This window comes from Convolutriloba macropyga, chromosome 11 (assembly GCF_964194025.1).
Source record: "Convolutriloba macropyga chromosome 11, txConMacr16.3, whole genome shotgun sequence".
In the NCBI taxonomy this organism is placed as follows: domain Eukaryota; kingdom Metazoa; phylum Xenacoelomorpha; order Acoela; family Convolutidae; genus Convolutriloba; species Convolutriloba macropyga.
Window position 1 is genome coordinate 1,430,215 of NC_134478.1, and position 23,105 is coordinate 1,453,319.

The window sequence follows — 23,105 nt, forward strand, 5'->3', positions numbered from 1 at the left end:
TGTCTCCGACGGATTCTGGATTGGAAATCAGTACGACGAAAAACGGAACTGCGCCACATTGCGGAGCTCGGGGTACGTATTTGTGGATGAGTATCAAATTAAATTGCTTCACACTAAATAAAGTTCAGGTAAAATTTTTTTAGGAGTGAACTTTTGAATTAACAATTAAATTGGTTACCATGTCTATGTTTGTAAAACAGCAGATCAACAGTTTAATAAAACAATTTTTAGAAGTTCATTTCAGTTTTCCAAATATGGAATGTACGTTTCTATTTTCCCCACTTTGGTCTGGTAAGAATGAAAACTCGTGATTGAAGATTAAAGTATGAACATAAAAGTTTTTTTCTCAACTCATTCTGGTAATAAATGCACAGGTTGAGATCCCGGATCAAAGGCCTGGGACAACCGTTGTTCGTGAAGAAAGGGTCTGATGTGACATAACTCATAGTCATTGTGGGGCTGAGGCTATTGGCGCATGAATTAGACTCATATCAGGGGACTCATAACAGGAGAATTAAACGTGTCTTCCCTTAAACTGATAGAAGTAGCCAGTTAGTCAAAGGATTCAGCTTCACTGATTTATTGCGGAGGCAAACAAAGTGAGATAAAGAAAACGGAACTCCACTGACCCGGACTCGAACCAGGGACCTAAGGATCGCAGTATTTACTGTTCAGTCCTCCGCTCTACCAACTGAGCTATCGGTGGTTGACATGACTATCTTTGAGTCATTCAGCATGGCATAACTTTTTACGGGCGCCATCTTAGTGGGCATATCGTTAAGAAATGGAATTGATTAAATATATTTGTATAGGTGACTGTTTTAATATCAACACCAAAAACTACACAAGGAGGCAATGAAGGTTTGTGGGGTCCTGGCCAGTTCGGAAGATATTGATGAGTGCGCGTAGTTTTGTCAGCTGGGATGTTTCTGACGGATTATGGATTGGAATTCAGCACGACCAAAAACCAAACTGAACCACATTGCGGAACGAGGGGTACGTATTTTTGGATGAGTTTCATTTTTAATTGTTTCACTTTAAATAAAGTTCAGCTAAATTTGTTTTAAGAGTGAATTTTTGAATTAACAATTAACTTAGTTACCATAACTCTGTTTAGAAAACAGCAGATCAACAGTTTTATAAAACAGTTTTCAACAGTTCGTTTCAGTTTTCCAAATATGGAATGTTTGTTTCTGTTCTCCCCACTATGGTCTGGTAAGAATAAGAACTCTTGATTGAAGGTTAAAGTTTGAACATAAAAGTATTATTCTCAACTCATTCTGGTAATAAAGTCTCAGGTCGGGGTGCCGGATCGAAGGCCTGGGACAACCGTTGTTCGTGAAGAAAGGGTCTGATGTGACAGCTCATAGTCATTGTGGGGTTGAGGTTATTGGCGCATGAATGAGACTCAAATCAGGGGACTCATAACAGGAGAATTAAAGGTGTCTTCCCGTAAACTGCTAGAAGTAGCCAGTTAGTCAAAAGATTCAGCTTCACTGAGTTATTGCGGAGGTAAACATAGTGAGATAAAGAAAATGGAACTCAACCGACCCGGACTCGAACCAGGGACCTAAGGATCTCAGTATCTACTCTACAGTCCTCCGCGCTACCTCCTGAGCTATCGGTGGTTAGCATTATTATCTTTGAGTCATTCAGCATGGCATGACTTTTTACGGGCGCCATCTTAGTGGGCATGTCATTGTGAAATGGAATTGATTAAAAATTTCTTGTATAGGTGACTGTTTTTATATCAACACCAAAAACTACACAAGGAGGCATTAAAGGCTTGTGGGGTCCTGGCCAGTTCGGAAGATATTGATGAGTGCGCTTATTTTGGTCAGCTCGGATGTCTCTGACGGATTCTGGATCGGAATTCAGCACAACGAAAAACGGACCTGAACCACATTGCGTACGTATTTTTGGATGAATTTCAATTTTAATTGTTTCACTTTAAACAAAGTTCAGGTAATTTTTTTTCAAAGAGTGAACTTTTGAAATAACAATTAACTTAGTTACCATAACTTTTCAACAGTTCATTTCAGTTTTTTAAATATGGAATGTATGTTTCTATTCTCCCCACTTTTGTCTGGTAAGACTAAAGCCTCGTGTTTGAAGATTAAAGTATGAACATAAAAGTGTTTTTCTCAACTTCTTCTGGTAATAAATGCTAAGTTTGAGGTGCCGGATCGAAGGCCTGGGACAACTGTTGTTCATGAAGAAAGGGTCTGATGTGACAGAGCTCATAGTTATCGTTTTGTTTGAGGCTATTTGCGCATGAATGAGACTCATATCAGGGGACTCATAACAGAAGAATTAAACGTGTCTTCCCTTAAACTTATAGAAGTAGCCAGTTAGTCAAAGGATCAGCTTCACTCAATTATCGCGGAGGTAAACAAAGTGAGATAAAGAAAACGGAACTCCACCGACCCGGACTCGAAACAGGGACCTAAGGATCTCAGTATTTACTCTACAGTCCTCCGCTCTACCAACTGAGCGATTGGTGCTTGCCATTACTGTCTTTGAGTCATTCAGCATGGCATAACTTTTTACGGGCGCCATCTTAGTGGGCATATCTTTCTGTAATGCAATGGATTAAATATTTCTTGTATAGTGGACTGTTTTTATATCAACACCAAAAATAAACAAGGAGGCATTAACGGCTTGTGGGGTCCTGGCCAGTTCGGAAGATATTGATGAGTGCGCGTAGTTTGGTCAGCTCTGATGTCTCTAGATCGGAATTCAGCACAACGAAAAACGGACCTGAACCACATTGCGTACGTATTTTTGGATGAGTTTCAATTTTAGTTGTTTCACTTTAAACAAAGTTCATGTGAATTTTTTTCAAAGAGTGAACTTTTGAAATAACAATTAACTTGGTTATCATAACTATGTTTATAAAACAGCAGATCAACGGTTTATTAAAACAATTTTCAACAGTTCATTTCAGTTTTTTAAATATGGAATATGTGTTTCTATTCTCCCCACTTTGGTCTGGTTAGACTAAAAACCTCGTGTTTGAAGATTAAAGTATGAACATAAAAGTGTTTTTCTCAACTTATTCTGGTAATGAATGCTAAGGTTGAGGTGCCGGATCGAAGGCCTGGGACAACTGTTGTTCATGAAGAAAGGGTCTGATGTGACAGAGCTCATAGTTGTCGTGGGGTTGAGGCTATTTGCGCATGAATGAAACTCAAATCAGGGGACTCATAACAGAAGAATTAAACGTGTCTTCACTTAAAATGATAGAAGTAGCCAGTTAGTCAAAGGATCAGCTTCACTCAATTCTCGCGGAGGTAAACAAAGTGAGATAAAGAAAACTGAACTCCACTAACCCGGACTCGAACCAGGGACCTAAGGATCTCAGTATTTACTCTACAGTCCTCCGCTCTACCAACTGAGCGATTGGTGCTTGCCATTACTGTCTTTGAGTCATTCAGCATGGCATAACTTTTTACGGGCGCCATCTTAGTGGGCATATCTTTCTGTAATGCAATGGATTAAATATTTCTTGTATAGTGGACTGTTTTTATATCAACACCAAAAATAAACAAGGAGGCATTAACGGCTTGTGGGGTCCTGGCCAGTTCGGAAGATATTGATGAGTGCGCGTAGTTTGGTCAGCTCTGATGTCTCTGGATCGGAATTCAGCACAACGAAAAACGGACCTGAACCACATTGCGTACGTATTTTTGGATGAGTTTCAATTTTAGTTGTTTCACTTTAAACAAAGTTCATGTGAATTTTTTTCAAAGAGTGAACTTTTGAAATAACAATTAACTTGGTTATCATAACTATGTTTATAAAACAGCAGATCAACGGTTTATTAAAACAATTTTCAACAGTTCATTTCAGTTTTTTAAATATGGAATATGTGTTTCTATTCTCCCCACTTTGGTCTGGTTAGACTAAAAACCTCGTGTTTGAAGATTAAAGTATGAACATAAAAGTGTTTTTCTCAACTTATTCTGGTAATGAATGCTAAGGTTGAGGTGCCGGATCGAAGGCCTGGGACAACTGTTGTTCATGAAGAAAGGGTCTGATGTGACAGAGCTCATAGTTGTCGTGGGGTTGAGGCTATTTGCGCATGAATGAAACTCAAATCAGGGGACTCATAACAGAAGAATTAAACGTGTCTTCACTTAAAATGATAGAAGTAGCCAGTTAGTCAAAGGATCAGCTTCACTCAATTCTCGCGGAGGTAAACAAAGTGAGATAAAGAAAACTGAACTCCACTGACCCGGACTCGAACCAGGGACCTAAGGATCTCAGTATTTACTCTACAGACATCCGCTCTACCAACTGAGCTATCGGTGGTTGGCATTACTATCTTTGAGTCATTCAGCATGGCATAATTTTTTACGGGCGCCATCTTAGTGGGCATATCTTTCTGTAATGCAATGGATTAAATATTTCTTGTATAGATGGCTGTTTTTATATCAACACCAAAAACTTAGCAAGGAGGCATTAAAGGCTTTTGGGGTCCTGGCCAGTTCAGAAGATTTTGATGAGTGCGCGTAGTTTGGTCAGCTCTGATGTCTCTGACGGATTCTGGATCGGAATTCAGCACAACGAAAAACGGACCTGAACCACATTGCGTACGTATTTTTGGATGAGTTTCAAGTTTAGTTGTTTCACTTTAAACAAAGTTCAGGTAAATTTTTTTCAAAGAGTGAACTTTTGTATTAACTTAGTTACCATAACTATGTTTATAAAACAGCAGATCAATTGTTTATTAAAACAATTTTCAACAGTTCATTTCAGTTTTTTAAATATGGAATATGTGTTTCTATTCTCCCCACTTTTGGTCTTGTAAGACTAAAACCTCGTGTTTGAAGATTAAAGTATGAACATAAAAGTGTTTTTCTCAACTTATTCTGGTAATACATGCTAAGTTTGAGGTGCCGGATCGAAGGCCTGGGACAACTGTTGTTCATGAAGAAAGGGTCTGATGTGACAGAGCTCATAGTTATCGTTTTGTTTGAGGCTATTTGCGCATGAATGAGACTCATATCAGGGGACTCATAACAGAAGAATTAAACGTGTCTTCCCTTAAACTTATAGAAGTAGCCAGTTAGTCAAAGGATCAGCTTCACTCAATTATCGCGGAGGTAAACAAAGTGAGGTAAAGAAAACGGAACTCCACCGACAGGGACTCGAACCGGGGACCTAAGGATCTCAGTATTTTCTCTACTGTCCTCCGCTCTATCAACTCATCTATCGTTGGTTGACGTTCTTATCTTTAAGTCATTCAGCATGGCATAATTTTTTACGGGCGCCATCTTATTGGGCATATCTTTGTGAAATGGAATTGATTAAATATTTTTTGTATAGGTGACTGTTATTATATCAACACCAAAAACTACACAAGGGGGCAATGAAGGCCTGTGGGGTCATGGCCAGTTCAGAAGATATTGATGATGAGTGCGCGTAGTTTTGTCAGGTGCGATGTCTCTGACGGATTCTGGATCGGAATTCACCACAACGAAAAACGGACCTGAACCACATTGCGTACGTATTTTTGGATGAGTTTCAATTTTAGTTGTTTGACTTTAAACAAAGTTCAGGTAAATTTTTTTCAAAGAGTGAACTTTTGAATTAACAATTAACTTAATTACCATAACTATGTGTATAAAACAGCAGATCAACGGTTTATTAAAACTATCTTCAACAGTTCATTTCAGTTTTTTAAATATGGAGTATGTGGGTCTATTCTCCCCACTTTGGTCTGGTAAGACTAAAACCTCGTGTTTGAAGATTAAAGTATGAACATAAAAGTGTTTTTCTCAACTTATTCTGGTAATAAATGCTAAGGTTGAGGTGCCGGATCGAAGGCCTGGGACAACTGTTGTTCATGGAGAAAGGGTCTGATGTGACAGAGCTCATAGTTATCGTGGGGTTGAGGCTATTTGCGCATGAATGAGACTCAAATCAGGGGACTCATAACAGAAGAATTAAACATGTCTTCCCTTAAACTGATAGAAGTAGCCAGTTAGTCAAAGGATCAGCTTCACTCAATTATCTCTGAGGTAAACAAAGTGAGATAGAAAAAACGGAACTCCACTGACCCGGACTCGAACCAGGGACCTAAGGATCTCAGTGTTTACTCTACAGTCCTCCGCTCTACCAACTGAGCTATCGGTGGTTGGCATTACCTTATTTGAGTCATTCAGCATGGCATAACTTTTTACGGGCGCCCTTACTTTTTTGATTAAATATTTCTTGTATAGGTGACTGTTTTTATATCAACACCAAAAACTACACAAGGAGGCATTAAAGGCTTGTGGGGTCCTGGCCAGTTCGGAAGATATTGATGAGTGCGCTTATTTTGGTCAGCTCGGATGTCTCTGACGGATTCTGGATCGGAATTCAGCACAACGAAAAACGGACCTGAACCACATTGCGTACGTATTTTTGGATGAATTTCAATTTTAATTGTTTCACTTTAAACAAAGTTCAGGTAATTTTTTTTCAAAGAGTGAACTTTTGAAATAACAATTAACTTAGTTACCATAACTTTTCAACAGTTCATTTCAGTTTTTTAAATATGGAATGTATGTTTCTATTCTCCCCACTTTTGTCTGGTAAGACTAAAGCCTCGTGTTTGAAGATTAAAGTATGAACATAAAAGTATTTTTCTCAACTTCTTCTGGTAATAAATGCTAAGTTTGAGGTGCCGGATCGAAGGCCTGGGACAACTGTTGTTCATGAAGAAAGGGTCTGATGTGACAGAGCTCATAGTTATCGTTTTGTTTGAGGCTATTTGCGCATGAATGAGACTCATATCAGGGGACTCATAACAGAAGAATTAAACGTGTCTTCCCTTAAACTTATAGAAGTAGCCAGTTAGTCAAAGGATCAGCTTCACTCAATTATCGCGGAGGTAAACAAAGTGAGATAAAGAAAACGGAACTCCACCGACCCGGACTCGAACCAGGGACCTAAGGATCTCAGTATTTACTCTACAGTCCTCCGCTCTACCAACTGAGCGATCGGTGCTTGCCTTTACTATCTTTGAGTCATTCAGCATGGCATAACTTTTTACGGGCGCCATCTTAGTGGGCATATATTTCTGTAATGCAATGGATTAAATATTTCTTGTATAGTGGACTGTTTTTATATCAACACCAAAAATAAACAAGGAGGCATTAACGGCTTGTGGGGTCCTGGCCAGTTCGGAAGATATTGATGAGTGCGCGTAGTTTGGTCAGCTCTGATGTCTCTGACGGAGTCTGGATCGGAATTCAGCACAACGAAAAACGGACCTGAACCACATTGCGTACGTATTTTTGGATGAGTTTCAATTTTAGTTGTTTCACTTTAAACAAAGTTCATGTGAATTTTTTTCAAAGAGTGAACTTTTGAAATAACAATTATCTTGGTTGTCATAACTATGTTTATAAAACAGCAGATCAACGGTTTATTAAAACAATTTTCAACAGTTCATTTCAGTTTTTTAAATATGGAATATGTGTTTCTATTCTCCCCACTTTGGTCTGGTTAGACTAAAAACCTCGTGTTTGAAGATTAAAGTATGAACATAAAAGTGTTTTTCTCAACTTATTCTGGTAATGAATGCTAAGGTTGAGGTGCCGGATCGAAGGCCTGGGACAACTGTTGTTCATGAAGAAAGGGTCTGATGTGACAGAGCTCATAGTTGTCGTGGGGTTGAGGCTATTTGCGCATGAATGAAACTCAAATCAGGGGACTCATAACAGAAGAATTAAACGTGTCTTCACTTAAAATGATAGAACTAGCCAGTTAGTCAAAGGATCAGCTTCACTCAATTCTCGCGGAGGTAAACAAAGTGAGATAAAGAAAACTGAACTCCACTGACCCGGACTCGAACCAGGGACCTCAGGATCTCAGTATTTACTCTACAGACATCCGCTCTACCAACTGAGCTATCGGTGGTTGGCATTACTATCTTTGAGTCATTCAGCATGGAATAATTTTTTACGGGCGCCATCTTAGTGGGCATATCTTTCTGTAACGCAATGGATTAAATATTTCTTGTATAGATGGCTGTTTTTATATCAACACCAAAAACTTAGCAAGGAGGCATTAAAGGCTTTTGGGGTCCTGGCCAGTTCAGAAGATTTTGATGAGTGCGCGTAGTTTGGTCAGCTCTGATGTCTCTGACGGATTCTGGATCGGAATTCAGCACAACGAAAAACGGACCTGAACCACATTGCGTGCGTATTTTTGGATGAGTTTCAAGTTTAGTTGTTTCACTTTAAACAAAGTTCAGGTAAATTTTTTTCAAAGAGTGAACTTTTGAATTAACTTAGTTACCATAACTATGTTTATAAAACAGCAGATCAATGGTTTATTAAAACAATTTTCAACAGTTCATTTCAGTTTTTTAAATAGGGAATATGTGTTTCTATTCTCCCAACTTTGGTCTTGTAAGACTAAAACCTCGTGTTTGAAGATTAAAGTATGAACATAAAAGTGTTTTTCTCAACTTATTCTGGTAATAAATGCTAAGGTTGAGGTGCCGGATCGAAGGTTTGGGAAAACCGTTGTTCGTGAGGAAAGAGTCTGATGTGACAGAGCTCATAGTCATTGTGGGGCTGAGGCTATTGTCGCATGAATAAGACTCATATCAGGGGACTAATAGCAGCGAAATAAACGTGCCGTCCCTTAAACTGATAGAAGTCCCCAGTTAGTCAAAGGATCAGCTTCACTCAATTATCGCGGAGGTAAACAAAGTGAGGTAAAGAAAACGGAACTCCTCCGACAGGGACTCGAACCGGGGACCTAAGGATCTCAGTATTTTCTCTACTGTCCTCCGCTCTATCAACTCATCTATCGGTGGTTGACGTTCTTATCTTTAAGTCATTCAGCATGGCATAATTTTTTACGGGCGCCATCTTATTGGGCATATCTTTGTGAAATGGAATTGATTAAATTTTTTTTGTATAGGTGACTGTTTTTATATCAACACCAAAAACTACACAAGGGGGCAATGAAGGCCTGTGGGGTCATGGCCAGTTCAGAAGATATTGATGATGAGTGCGCGTAGTGTTGTCAGGTGCGATGTCTCTGACGGATTCTGGATCGGAATTCAGCACAACGAAAAACGGACCTGAACCACATTGCGTACGTATTTTTGGATGAGTTTCAATTTTAGTTGTTTGACTTTAAACAAAGTTCAGGTAAATTTTTTTCAAAGAGTGAACTTTTGAATTAACAATTAACTTAATTACCATAACTATGTTTATAAAACAGCAGATCAACGGTTTATGAAAACTATCTTCAACAGTTCATTTCAGTTTTTTAAATATGGAGTATGTGGGTCTATTCTCCCCACTTTGGTCTGGTAAGACTAAAACCTCGTGTTTGAAGATTAAAGTATGAACATAAAAGTGTTTTTCTCAACTTATTCTGGTAACAAATGCTAAGGTTGAGGTGCCGGATCGAAGGCTTGGGACAACTGTTGTTCATGGAGAAAGGGTCTGATGTGACAGAGCTCATAGTTATCGTGGGGTTGAGGCTATTTGCGCATGAATGAGACTCAAATCAGGGGACTCATAACAGAAGAATTAAACGTGTCTTCCCTTAAACTGATAGAAGTAGCCAGTTAGTCAAAGGATCAGCTTCACTCAATTATCGCTGAGGTAAACAAAGTGAGATAGAAAAAACGGAACTCCACCGACCCGGACTCGAACCAGGGACCTAAGGATCTCAGTGTTTACTCTACAGTCCTCCGCTCTACCAACTGAGCTATCGGTGGTTGGCATTACCTTATTTGAGTCATTCAGCATGGCATAACTTTTTACGGGCGCCATCTTAGTGGGCATATCTTTCTGTAATGCAATGGATTAAATATTTCTTGTATAGGTGACTGTTTTTATATCAACACCAAAAACTACACAAGGAGGCATTAAAGGCTTGTGAGGTCCTGGCCAGTTCGGAAGATATTGATGAGTGCGCGTAGTTTGGTCAGCTCTGATGTCTCTGACGGATTCTGGATCGGAATTCAGCACAACGAAAAACGGACCTGGACCACATTGCGTACGTAATTTTGGATGAGTTTCAATTTTAGTTGTTTCACTTTAAACAAAGTTCATGTAAATTTTTTTCAAAGAGTGAACTTTTGAAATAACAATAAACTTGGTTACCATAACTATGTTTATAAAACAGCAGATCAACGGTTTATTAAAACAATTTTCAACAGTTCATTTCAGTTTTTTAAATATGGAATACGTGTTTCTATTCTCCCCACTTTGGTCTGGTTAGACTAAAAACCTCGTGTTTGAAGATTAAAGTATGAACATAAAAGTGTTTTTCTCAACTTATTCCGGTAACAAATGCTAAGGTTGAGGTGCCGGATCGAAGGCCTGGGACAACTGTTGTTCATGAAGAAAGGGTCTGATGTGACAGAGCTCATAGTTATCGTGGGGTTGAGGCTATTTGCGCATGAATGAGACTCAAATCAGTGGAATCATAACAGGAGAATTAAAGGTGGCTTCCTTTAAACTGATAGAATTAGCCAGTTAGTCAAAGGATTCAGCTTCACTGAATTATTGCGGAGGTAAACAAAGTGAGATAAAGAAAACGGAACTCCACCGACCCGGACTCGAACCAGGGACCTAAGGATCTAAGTATTTACTCTACAGTCCTCCGCGCTACCAACTGAGCTATCGGTGGTTGGCATTATCATCTTTGAGTCATTCAATATGGCATGGTTTTTTACGGGCGCCATCTTAGTGGGCATATCTTTGTGAAATGGAATTGATTAAACATTTCTTGTATAAGTGACTGTTTTTATATCAACACCAAGAACTACACAAGGGGATATGGAAACCTGTGGGGTCCTGGCCAGTTCGGAAGATATTGATGAGTGCGCGTAGTTTTGTCAGGTGGGATGTCTCTGACGGATTCTGGATTGGAAATCGGTACGACGAAAAACGGAACTGAGCCACATTGTGGAGCTCGGGGTACGTATTTGTGGATGAGTATCAAATTATATTGTTTCACACTAAATAAATTTCAGTTAAATTTTTTTTAGGAGTGAACTTTTGAATTAACAATTAAATTGGTTACCATGTGTATGTTTGTAAAACAGCAGATCAACAGTTTAATAAAACAATTTTCAGCAGTTCATTTCAGTTTTCCAAATATGGAATGTATGTTTGTATTCTCCCACTTTGGTCTGGTAAGACTAAAACCTCGTGTTTGAAGATTAAAGTATGAACATAAAAGTGTTTTTCTCAACTTATTCTGGTAATAAATGCTAAGGTTGAGGTGCCGGATCGAAGGCCTGGGACAACTGTTGTTCATGGAGAAAGGGTCTGATGTGACAGAGCTCATAGTTATCGTGGGGTTGAGGCTATTTGCGCATGAATGAGACTCAAATCAGGGGACTCATAACAGAAGAATCAAACGTGTCTTCCCTTAAACTGATAGAATTAGCCAGTTAGTCAAAGGATCAGCTTCACTCAATTATCGCGGAGGTAAACAAAGTGAGATAAGGAAAACGGAACTCCACCGACCCGGACTCGAACCAGGGACCTAAGGATCTCAGTGTTTACTCTACAGTCCTCCGCTCTACCAACTGAGCTATCGGTGGTTGGCATTACCATCTTTGAGTCATTCAGCATGGCATAACTTTTTACGGGCGCCATCTTAGTGGGCATATCTTTCTGTAATGCAATGGATTAAATATTTCTTGTATAGGTGACTGTTTTTATAACACCAAAAACTGCACAAGGAGGCATTAAAGGCTTGTGGGGTCCTGGGCAGGTCGGAAGATATTGATGAGTGCGCGTAGTTTGGTCAGCTCTGATGTCTCTGACGGATTCTGGATCTGAATTCAGCACAACGAAAAACGGACCTGGACCACATTGCGTACGTATTTTTGGATGAGTTTCAATTTTAATTGTTTCACTTTAAACAAAGTTCAGGTAATTTTTTTTCAAAGAGTGAACTTTTGAAGTAACAATTAACTTGGTTACCATAACTATGTTTATAGAACAGCAGATCAACGTTTTATTAAAACAATTTTCAACAGTTCATTTCAGTTTTCCAAATATGGAATGTATGTTTGTATTCTCCCACTTTGGTCTGATAAGACTAAAACCTCGTGTTTGAAGATTAAAGTATGAACATAAAAGTGTTTTTCTCAACTTATTCTGGTAATAAATGCTAAGGTTGAGGTGCCGGATCGAACGCCTGGGACAGCTGTTGTTCATGGAGAAAGGGTCTGATGTGACAGAGCTCATAGTTATCGTGGGGTTGAGGCTATTTGCGCATGAATGAGACTCAAATCAGGGGACTCATAACAGAGGAATCAAACGTGTCTTCCCTTAAACTGATAGAAGTAGCCAGTTAGTCAAAGGATCAGCTTCACTCAATTATCGCGGAGGTAAACAAAGTGAGATAAAGAAAACGGAACTCCACAGACCCGGACTCGAACCAGGGACCTAAGGATCTCAGTGTTTACTCTACAGTCCTCCGCTCTACCAACTGAGCTATCGGTGGTTGGCATTACCATCTTTCAGTCATTCAGCATGGCATAACTTTTTACGGGCGCCATCTTAGTGGGCATATCTTTCTGTAATGCAATGGATTAAATATTTCTTCTATAGGTGACTGTTTTTATAACACCAAAAACTGCACAAGGAGGCATTAAAGGCTTGTGGGGTCCTGGCCAGTTCGGAAGATATTGATGAATGCGCGTAGTTTGGTCAGCTCTGATGTCTCTGACGGATTCTGGATCGGAATTCAGCAGAACGAAAAACGGACCTGGACCACATTGCGTACGTATTTTTGGATGAGTTTCAATTTTAATTGTTTCACTTTAAACAAAGTTCAGGTAATTTTTTTTCAAAGAGTGAACTTTTGAAATAACAATTAACTTAGTTACCATAACTATTTTTATAAAACAGCAGATCAACGGTTTATTAAAACAATTTTCAACAGTTCATTTCAGTTTTTTAAATATGGAATATATGTTTCTATTCTCCTCACTTTGGTCTGGTAAGACTAAAACCTCGTGTTTGCAGATTAAATTGGGAACAAAAAAGTGTTTTTCTCAACTTATTCTGGTAACAAATGCTAAGGTTGAGGTGCCGGATCGAAGGCCTGGGACAACTGTTGTTCATGAAGAAAGGGTCTGATGTGACAGAGCTCATAGTTATCGTGGGGTTGAGGCTATTTGCGCATGAATGAGACTCAAATCAGGGGAATCATAACAGGAGAATTAAAGGTGGCTTCCCTTAAACTGATAGAAGTTGCCAGTTAGTCAAAGGATTCACCTTCACTGAATTATTGCTGAGGTAAACAAAGTGAGATAAAGAAAACGGAACTCCACCGACCCGGACTCGAACCAGGGACCTAAGGATCTAAGAATTTACTCTACAGTATTCCGCGCTACCATCTGAGCTATCGTTGGTTGGCATTATTATCTTTGAGTCATTCAATATGGCATGGTTTTTTACGGGCGCCATCTTAGTGGGCATATCTTTGTGAAATGGAATTGATTAAATATTTCTTGTATAAGTGACTGTATTTATATCAACACCAAGAACTACACAAGGGGGCAATGAAGGCCTGTGGGGTCCTGGCCAGTTCGGAAGATATTGATGAGTGCGCGTAGTTTTGTCAGGTGCGATGTCTCTGACGGATTCTGGATTGGAAATCAGTACGACGAAAAACGGAACTGAGCCACATTGTAGAGCTCGGGGTACGTATTTGTGGATGAGTTTCAATTTTAATTGTTTCACTTTAAATAAAGTTCAGGTAAATTTTTTTCAAAGAGTGAACTTTTGAATTAACAATTAACTTAGTTACCTTAACTATGTTTATAAAACAGCAGATCAACGGTTTATTAAAACAATTTTCAACAGTTCATTTCAGTTTTCCAAATATGGAATGTATGTTTCTACTCTCCACTTTTTGGTCTGGTAAGACTAAAACATCGTGTTTGAAGATTAAAGTATGAACATAAAAGTGATTTTCTCAACTCATTCTTGTAATAAAGGCTAAGGTTGAGGTGCCGGATCGAAGGCCTGGGACAACTGTTGTTCATGAAGAAAGGGTCTGATGTGACAGAGCTCATAGTTATTGTGGGGTTAAGGCTATTTGCGCATGAATGAGACTCAATTCAGGGGACTCTTAGCAGGCGAATTAAACGTAACTTCCCTTAAACTGATTGAAGTAGCCAGTTAGTCAAAGGATTCAGCTTCACTGAATTATTGCGGAGGTAAACAAAGTGAGATAAAGAAAACGGAACTCATTCGATCCGGACTCGAACCAGGGGTCTAAGGATCTCAGTATTTACTCTACAGTCCTCTGCTCTACCAACTCAGCTATCGGTGGATGACATGACTATCTTTGAGTCATTCAGCATGGCATAATTTTTTACGGGCGCCATCTTATTGGGCATATCTTTGCGAAATGGAATTGATTAAATATTTTTTGTATAGCTGACTGTTTTTAAATCAACACCAAAAACTACACAAGGGGGCAAGGAAGGCCTGTGGGGTCATGGCCAGTTCAGAAGATATTGATGAGTGCGCGTAGTTTTGTCAGGTGCGATGTCTCTGACGGATTCTGGATCGGAATTCAGCTCGACGAAAAACGGAACTGAACCACATTGCGGAACGAGGGGTATAAATTTTTGGGTGAGTTTCAATTTTAATTGTTTCACTTTAAATAAATTTTAGGTAAAATTTTTTTAAGAGTGAATTTCTGAAATAACAATTAACTTAGTTACCTTAACTATGTTTAGAAAACAGCAGATCAACAGTTTTATAAAACAATTTTCAACAGTTTTTTTTTAGTTTTCTAAATATGGAATGTGTGTTTCTTTTCTCTCCAATGGTCTGGTAAGAATAAAAAATCGTGATTGAAGATTTAAGTATGAACATAAAAGTGTTTTTCTCGACACACTCTGGTAATAAATGCACAGGTTGAGGTGCCGGATCGAAAACCTGGGACAACCGTTGTTCGCGAAGAAAGAGTCTGATGTGACAGAGCTCATAGTCATAGTGTGGTTGAAGCTATTGGCGCATGAATTAGACTCATATCAGGGGACTCATAACAGGAGAATTAAACGTTTCTTCCTTTAAACTGATAGAAGTAGCAAGTTAGTCAAAGGATTCAGCTTCACTCAATTATCGCGGAGGTAAACAAAGTGAGGTAAAGAAAATGGAACTCCACCAACTCGGACTCGAACCAGGGACCTAAGGATCTCATATTTACTCTACAGCCCTCCGCTCTACCAACTGAGCTATCCGTGGTTGGCATTTTTATCTTTGGGTCATTCAGCATGGCATAACTTTTTACGGGAGCCATCTTAGTTGGCATATCTTTGTGAAAGGGAATTGATTCAATATTTGGTGTATACGCGACTGTTATTATATCAACACTAAAAACTACACGAGGAGGCAATAAAGACCTGTGGGGAATTGGCCAGTTCGGAAAATATTGATGAGTGCGGGTAATTTTGTCGGCTGCAGTGTCTCCACCGGGCTCTAGATCAGAAGTCATGACGACGAAAAATGGAACTAAGCAACATTGCGGAACGAGGGGTACGTATTTTTGGATGAGTATCAAATAAATTGTTTCACACAAAATAAAGTTCAAGTAAATTTTTTACGAGCAAACTTTTGAATTAAAAATTAACTTGGTTATAATAACTATGTTTATAAAACAGCAGATGAACAGTTTAGTAAAACAATTTTCAACAGTTCATTTCGTTTTTCCAAATGTGAAATGTATGTTTCTGTTCTCCCAACTTTGGTCAGGTAAAAATGAATACTCGTGCTTGAAGATTGAAGTATGAACATAGTGTTTTTTTCAACTAATTTTTGTGAATAAATGCCCAGTTTGAGGTGCTGGATCGAAGGCCTGGGACAACCGTTGTTCGTGAAGAAAGAGTTTGATCTAATAGAGCTCATAGTCATTGTGGGGCTGATGCTATTGTTGCATGAATGAGACTCATATCAGGGGACTCATAAGCGGAGAAATAAATGTGTCGTCCTTGAAACTGATACAAATAGCCAATGAGTCAAAGGATTCCGCTTCACTCAGTTTTCAGGGAGTTAAACAAAGTGGGGTAAAGAAAACGAAACTCCACCGACCTGCACTCGAACCAGGAACCTAAGATCTGTATTTACTCTACAGTCCTCCGCTCTACCAACTCAGCTATCTGTGGTTGACATTATTGTCTTTGAGTTATTCAGCATTGCATATCTTTTTATGGGCGCGACCATAGTTGGCCTAACTTTGTGAAATTGAATTGATTTAATAATTTTTGTATAGGCGGCTGTTATAATATCAACTACAAAACAACACAAGGAGCCAATAAAGGCCTATGAGGTCCGGGCCAGTTCCAAAGATTTTGATGAGTGCGCGTGGTTTTGTGAGCTGAGATGTCTCCGGCTGATTCTGATTCGGAATGCAGTACGACGAAAAACGAAAATGAGCCACATTGAGGAACGAGGGGTACGTGTTTTTGGATGAGTTTCAAAGTAAACTTTCACTCTAAAAAAAGTTTGGGTAAATTTTTTATGAGTGAATTTTAGAATTAACAATTCACTTGGTTACCATGACTATGTTTATAAAACAGCAGATCAACAGTTTAATAAAACAATTTTCAACAGTTTTTTTTTAGTTTTCAAAATATGAATTGTATGTTTCTGTTATTCCCATATTGGTCAGGTAAGAAAAAAAACTCGTGATTGAAGAATAAAGTATGAACATAAAACAATTTTTTTCAACTCCTTATGGTACTTAATGCCCAGGTTGAGGTCCCGGATCAAAAGCCACGGACAACCGTTGTCCGTGAGGAAAGGGTCTGATGTGACAGAGCTCATAATCATTGTGGGGCTGAGGCTATTGTCGCATGAATAAGACTCATATCAGGAGACTCATAACAGGAGAAATAAACGTGCCGTCTTTTAAACTGATAGAAGTAGCCAGTGAGTCAAAGGATTCCGCTTCACTCAGTTTTCAGGGAGTTAAACAAAGTGGGGTAAAGAAAACGAAACTCCACCGACCTGGACTCGAACCAGGGACCTAAGATCTGTATTTACTCTACAGTCCTCCGCTCTACCAACTCAGCTATCTGTGGTTGACATTATTGTCTTTGAGTCATTCAGCATTGCATAACTTTTTTCGGGCGCGACCATAGTTGGCCTAACTTTGTGAAATTGAATTGATTTAATAATTTTTGTATAGGCGGCTGTTATAATATCAACTACAAAACAACACAAGGAGCCAATAAAGGACTATGAGGTCCGGGCCAGTTCCAAAGATTTTTATGAGTGCGCGTGGTTCTGTGAGCTGAGATGTCTCCGACTGATTCTGAATCGGAATGCAGTACGACGAAAAACGGAAATGAGCCACATTGGGGAACGAGGAGTACGTGTCTTTGGATGAGTTTCAAATTAAACTTTCTCACACTAAAACAAGTTTGGGGAAATTTTTTACGAGTGAATTTTTGAATTAACAATTCACTTGGTTACCATGACTATGTTTATAAAACAGCAGATCAACAGTTTAATAAAACAATTTTCAACAGTTTTTTTTTCAGTTTTCTCCGCCGGATTCTGGATTGGAATTCAGCACGACAAAAAACGGAACTCAGCCACATTGCGGAACGAGGGGTACGTGATTTTAATAAAACAATTTTCAACAGTTCATTTCAGTTTTCAAAATATGAATTGTATGTTTCTGTTATTCCCATATTGGTCACGTAAGAATAAAAATTCGTGATTGAAGATTAAAGTATGAACATAAAACTTTTTTTCTCAACTCCTTCTGGTACTAAATGCACAGGTTAAGGTCCAGGATCGAAGGCCATGGACAACCGTTGTTCGTGAAGAAAGGGCCTGATGTGACAGAGCTCATAGTCACTAGCAGGCCCGCAAAACCATAACCAGAAAATCATTTACACGAATAGAAGGTTTAAAAGAAGTTGAGGTTGGTGTTTCGCACCAATTCGGGCTAGAACCCATGCCCCTAGTTTATCAGCCATTGGTGTCCAACTTAGACTATTTATGTGTATTGCACTTGTCTTTCACTCTTTCTACAGCAAATTTCTGGATAATGGCGTTGTTGATTAGCTTGTTTTTGCTATACCGCTATCTTTATCAGCGCAAAATCAGCGCAAATTAGGAGCTTAAAAAGGATGGTAAAGCGCGTCTCAAAACGCAATTATTACGCTAGGTCCCCTGATTAAGGACCCCTAAAACATGTTAAGTTAGGAGGGCTGTTGACCCTTGTCCTCAATTAAGACTGATATTAACTAAAAAAAGGAATATAAGACAAAACAGCTAAAACTATTTAAAACTTAGTTTCATAGCAATTTTACGGATAATGATAACAGAAGAACACATCAAACTTCAGGCTATCAGTCTTTCATCTTGCAAACTGCGCTATAACGATTACAAACCACCGTCTCTCACAATCGCTTTTATCTTAACAATTAACATATTACAGATTGTGAGCTTCTGAGATTACGCATACACCACAAAGATACGTGTGAAAAATTTAGTTAAAAGCCAAGTGTGTTCTAGAATAGCGCAGAATCCGTACGGCAGAAAAACACACACTTACAATAAGAACTTCAAACTTAAATTAATAGCAACTAAAAAACATGTAGTACCCAGGACAGTAAATCCATCCTCTTGGCGAGAATAATTTCAGGCCCTCTTAGCCTCGTGGTAACTCCACCTGACTAACAGTCTTTTGTCCCCTGTTCTTGCCCATCTACTTTGAGCCTTTTAGTTCATTGAACTCTCTCGATATGTTTGCTTAATCATGCTAATCAATGCGGCTCTTAAACATTCGCTTCGAGAGGCTCCTTAAAAACGCAGAAAATTTTTCCAAATTTAGAGTCAAGCGTTTAATACATAGGATTAGCTATTTTCTTTTTAATACACACGGGAAAATCAAACGACTCAGCGTCGGAAGATGTGCTCTCGAACAACAGCCAGAATGATGCTGATTTGAAATTTTCATGTCTACAAAAAGAAGGGTACCCAACACGGACTCGAACCCTCAACCGTCAGGTTAGCAGTCATCCATCTTTGCAACTGCGATTTCACAACTACATGCCACCGTTTCTCACAATCGCTTTTATCGTATCAATTGACATTTCAGATAGTGAGCTTTTGAGATCACGCAAAAATCAAAAAGTAAAGCGTGAAAAACCTAGTTAAAAGCTAAGACTGTTCTAGAATAGCGCAGAATCTGTACGGCTAAAACTTTTCAGAAAAAAAACATGTTTACAATAAGAACTTCAAAATTAATTCGGGAGCAATTAAAAACACGTAGCTCCCAGGACAGTAAATCCTCCCTCTTGAGGAGCATACTTTCAAGCCCTCCTAGCCTCGTGGTTACCGCACCTGACTTACAGTCTGTTATCCCAGGTACGGTTCTCACCCATATACTTTGAGCCTTTTAGTTCATTGAACTCTCTCGATATGTTCGCTTAGCCATGCCGCTCAATGCGATTCTTAAACATGCGCTTCGAGAGGCCCATTAAACGTGCAATTTTCTCCAAATTTGGAGCTCACGCGTTTAATATATAGGATTAGCATTTTTCTTTATAACACACAGGAAGATAAATCGACTCAGCGTCGCAAGAACTGCTCTCGGAGAACAGCCGGGAAGATGTTGATTAGAAATTTTCCTGCCTACGAAAAGAAAGGAATCCGACACGGATTCGAACCCTCGACCCTCATATTAGCAGTCATCCATCTTAACAACCGCTCTATAGCAACGACCAATTATTGTTTCTCACAATTGCTTTTATCGTATCAATTATTATTTCAGATTGAGAGCATTTGAGATCACGCAAAAATCAGTAAGTAAAGCGTGAAAAACTTAGTTGAAAGCTAAGAGTGTTCAGGAATAGCGCAGAACTTGTACGGCTAAAACTTCGCAAAAAACACACACTTACAATATGAACTTCAAACTTAAATTAATAGCATCTAAAAAACACGTAGTACCCAGGACAGTAAATTTTTCCTCTTGGCGAGCATACTTTCAAGCCCTTTTAGCGTCGTGGTAACTCTACCTGACTAACAGTTTTTTGACCCAGGTTCGGTTCACACCCATCTACTTTGAGCTTTTTAGGCCATTGAACTCTCTCGATATATTTGTTTAATCTTGCTGCTCAATGCGGCTCTTAAACATGCGCTTCGAGAGGTCCTTTAAAAATGCAGAAGTTCCAAATTTAGAGCCCACCTATTTAACACATAGGATTAGCATTTTTCTTTTTAACTTAAACAGGTACATAAAACGGCTCAGCATCGCAGAAGTGCTCTCAAACCACAGGCGGAATGATGTTGATTAGAAATTTGCATGTCTAGAAAAGAAGGGTTTCCGACACGGGTTCGAACCCTCGACCCTCTGATTAGCAGTCGTCCCTCTTATCAAAGCGGTATAGCTAGTACATACCACCGTTTCTCACAATCGCTTTAATCTTATCAAAAAAATATATTTCAGATTGAGAGCATTTGAGATCACGCATAAATCAAAAAGGAAACCAGCAAAAACTTGGTTGAAAGCCAGGAGTGTTCTAGAATAGCGCAGAATCTGTACGGCTAAAACTTTGCAGAAAAACACATGTTTACAATAGGAACTTCAAATATTGTTCGGTAGCAATTAAAAAACACGAAGTACCCAGGACATTAAATGCTCTCTCTTGGTGATCATACTTGCAAGCCCTCTTAGCCTCGTGGTAAGTGCACCTTACTAACAGTCTTTTGTCCCAGGTTCGGTTCTCACCCATCTACTTAAAGCCTTTAGGTCATTGAACTCGCTCGATTTGTTTGCTTAATCTTGCTGCTCAATGCGGCTCTTAAACATGCGCTTTGAGAGGCTCCTTAAAAATGCAGAATTTTTTTCTTTCTAACACACACAGGAACATAAAACGGCTCAGTATCGCAGAAGCGCTCTCGAACAACCAGCGGAATGATGTTGATTAGAAATTTTCGTGTCTACAAAAAGAAGGTTACCCGACAGGGGATCGAACCCTCGACTTTCAGATTATCAGTCATCCATCTTACCAACTGCACTATAACGACTACGTACCACTGTTGCTCACAATCGCTTTTATCGTATCAATGAACATATTTCAGATTGAGAGAATTTAAGATCACGCAAAAATCAAAAAGGAAAGCGTGAAACACTTAGTTGAAAGCAAGGAGTGTTCTAGAATAGCGCAGAACACTTTGCAGAAAAACACACGTTTACAATAAAAACTTCAAACTTAGTTTGGTAGCAATTAAAAGACACGTGGTACTCGGGAATTAAATCCTCCCTCTTGGCGATCATACTTTCAAACCCTCTTAGCCTCGTGGTTACCGCACCTGACTAACAGACTTTTATACCAGGTTCGGTTCGCACCCATATACTTTGCGCCTTTTAGTTAAATTAACTCTCTCGATATGTTCGCTTAACCACGCTGCTCAATGCGGCTCTTAGACATGCGCTTCGAGAGGCCCGTTAAACATGCATTTTTTAAATCCAAATTTAGAGCTCACGCGTTTATTATATAGGATTGTGGGGCTGAGGCTATTGTGGCATGAATAAGACTCATATCAGGGGACCCATAACAGGAGAAATGAACGTGTCGTCCCTTAAACCGACAGAAGTAGCCAGTTAGTCAAAGGATTCCGCTTCACTCAGTTATCAAAGAGGTAAGCAAAGTGAGCTAGAGAAAATGGAACTCAACCGATTCGGACTCGAACCAGGAACCTAAGGCTCTCAGTTTTTTCTCTATAGCCCTCCGCTCTACCAACTCCGCTATCGGTGGTTGACGTTATTATCTTTGAATCATTCAGCATGGCTTGACTTTTTACGGGCGCCATCTTAGTTGGCATAACTTCACAAGGAGGCAATAAATGCCTGCGAGGTCCTGGCCAGTTCCAAAGGTATTGATGAGTGCGCGTGGTTTTCTGAATTGGGATGTCTCGGACGGATTCTGGATCGGAATTCAGTACGACGAAAACCGGAACTGAGCCACAGAAATTTTGTGTTTCTATTCTCTCCATTTTGTTCAGGTAATAAAAACTCGTGATTGAAGATGAAATTATTAACTTTTCTCTCAACTCATTCTGGTAATAAATGCCCAGGTTGAGGTCCCGGATCAAAGGCCAGGGATATCCGTTGTTCGTGAAGAAAGGATTTGATGTGACAGAGCTCATAGTCATTTTGGGGCAGAGGCTGTTGTCGCATGAATGAGACTGATAACAGGGAATTTCTGGCGATCAGCATTGTGGCTGAACCTCTCATTGAAGTAACTGGAACTCTTTGAGATTGTATGCAATTGATAAACCAGCTGGTTGAAATTTTTGGTTATCAGCAAGCAAGGTTATACGTTTCAAAGTTTTTCGAACCAAATCTGAGAAGCCCCCAAGGTATTCAAACGCGAGTGGTACAAGCCGGATACCTATTTTGGCACTTTTTTGTGCATATTGTTCATGTTTCCTTTCTTCAGCATTTTTCAGAGCAAAACCACACCCCCTCGCAGCTTCTGAAATTAGATTGAGCTGCAGCTGGGAACCTATGGTTCCATCCAACGCAGCTGGCTGTCCCGCTGACCAGCTGAGCGAGAATATGTCTCCTGGCCTTGAGCTGTTATCCGGAATCAGTTTTTTTCGTTTGCAAACAGGGGGTAGGTTTGCACTCGAGTAAGCAGCGATTATTCTATCCCTCGCTCTATCTTGCCGAGATATCATATCCCCTCAACCATGACAGCTTAAAGCGTGATCACCCAGCTTGTCTAGTCTGCCGTTTTGACATTAAGGACATTTTCGTCCCATATTGTGTAACAGAACACTAATCCGATACTTCAATGCGGCTCTGAGATCATTTGGCTGAATGTGAAGGCCCAGACTAGGGATCGGAGGTCCGGAAAGCCAGGCACCAGATTGAGGCAACTTTAGTGAAAGCAAACGAGCTTTCTCCGATTTGAAATCTGATTACCAAGAAAATTAGAAAAAATAGCATCGTCAAGATGCTCCTGAATCCTGTTTTGTGTAAACTGCCTAATTTCTAGATTATTCAGTTCTTCCACAGTTTCATTTGAAGATATGGTTGCCTGTTCTTTGCTGACCGGTTATTTGTTCTGCGAAAGGTTC

The 23,105-nt window shown here is 39.5% G+C and overlaps 10 non-coding genes across 10 annotated transcripts; all 10 read right to left on the reverse strand.

Annotated features, from left to right (window-relative positions):
* Window positions 1-620: 620 nt before the first annotated feature.
* Trnaf-gaa (transfer RNA phenylalanine (anticodon GAA)) lies at window positions 621-706 on the reverse strand. Its single transcript is given in 2 exon segments — window positions 621-656; window positions 670-706. It is a non-coding gene; the product is annotated as a tRNA-Phe (tRNA).
* Window positions 707-3,323: 2,617 nt separating this feature from the next.
* Trnay-gua (transfer RNA tyrosine (anticodon GUA)) lies at window positions 3,324-3,409 on the reverse strand. Its single transcript is given in 2 exon segments — window positions 3,324-3,359; window positions 3,373-3,409. It is a non-coding gene; the product is annotated as a tRNA-Tyr (tRNA).
* An 819-nt stretch (window positions 3,410-4,228) lies between these two features.
* Trnay-gua (transfer RNA tyrosine (anticodon GUA)) lies at window positions 4,229-4,314 on the reverse strand. The gene is given in 2 exon segments: window positions 4,229-4,264; window positions 4,278-4,314. It is a non-coding gene; the product is annotated as a tRNA-Tyr (tRNA).
* Window positions 4,315-6,056: 1,742 nt separating this feature from the next.
* On the reverse strand, window positions 6,057-6,142 carry Trnay-gua (transfer RNA tyrosine (anticodon GUA)). Its single transcript is given in 2 exon segments — window positions 6,057-6,092; window positions 6,106-6,142. It is a non-coding gene; the product is annotated as a tRNA-Tyr (tRNA).
* A 768-nt stretch (window positions 6,143-6,910) lies between these two features.
* Window positions 6,911-6,996, reverse strand: Trnay-gua (transfer RNA tyrosine (anticodon GUA)). Its single transcript is given in 2 exon segments — window positions 6,911-6,946; window positions 6,960-6,996. It is a non-coding gene; the product is annotated as a tRNA-Tyr (tRNA).
* A 2,654-nt stretch (window positions 6,997-9,650) lies between these two features.
* On the reverse strand, window positions 9,651-9,736 carry Trnay-gua (transfer RNA tyrosine (anticodon GUA)). The gene is given in 2 exon segments: window positions 9,651-9,686; window positions 9,700-9,736. It is a non-coding gene; the product is annotated as a tRNA-Tyr (tRNA).
* Window positions 9,737-10,567: 831 nt separating this feature from the next.
* On the reverse strand, window positions 10,568-10,653 carry Trnay-gua (transfer RNA tyrosine (anticodon GUA)). Its single transcript is given in 2 exon segments — window positions 10,568-10,603; window positions 10,617-10,653. It is a non-coding gene; the product is annotated as a tRNA-Tyr (tRNA).
* Window positions 10,654-11,489: 836 nt separating this feature from the next.
* Trnay-gua (transfer RNA tyrosine (anticodon GUA)) lies at window positions 11,490-11,575 on the reverse strand. The gene is given in 2 exon segments: window positions 11,490-11,525; window positions 11,539-11,575. It is a non-coding gene; the product is annotated as a tRNA-Tyr (tRNA).
* Window positions 11,576-12,400: 825 nt separating this feature from the next.
* Window positions 12,401-12,486, reverse strand: Trnay-gua (transfer RNA tyrosine (anticodon GUA)). Its single transcript is given in 2 exon segments — window positions 12,401-12,436; window positions 12,450-12,486. It is a non-coding gene; the product is annotated as a tRNA-Tyr (tRNA).
* Window positions 12,487-15,163: 2,677 nt separating this feature from the next.
* Trnay-gua (transfer RNA tyrosine (anticodon GUA)) lies at window positions 15,164-15,248 on the reverse strand. The gene is given in 2 exon segments: window positions 15,164-15,199; window positions 15,212-15,248. It is a non-coding gene; the product is annotated as a tRNA-Tyr (tRNA).
* Between the last annotated feature and the right edge of the window lie 7,857 nt (window positions 15,249-23,105).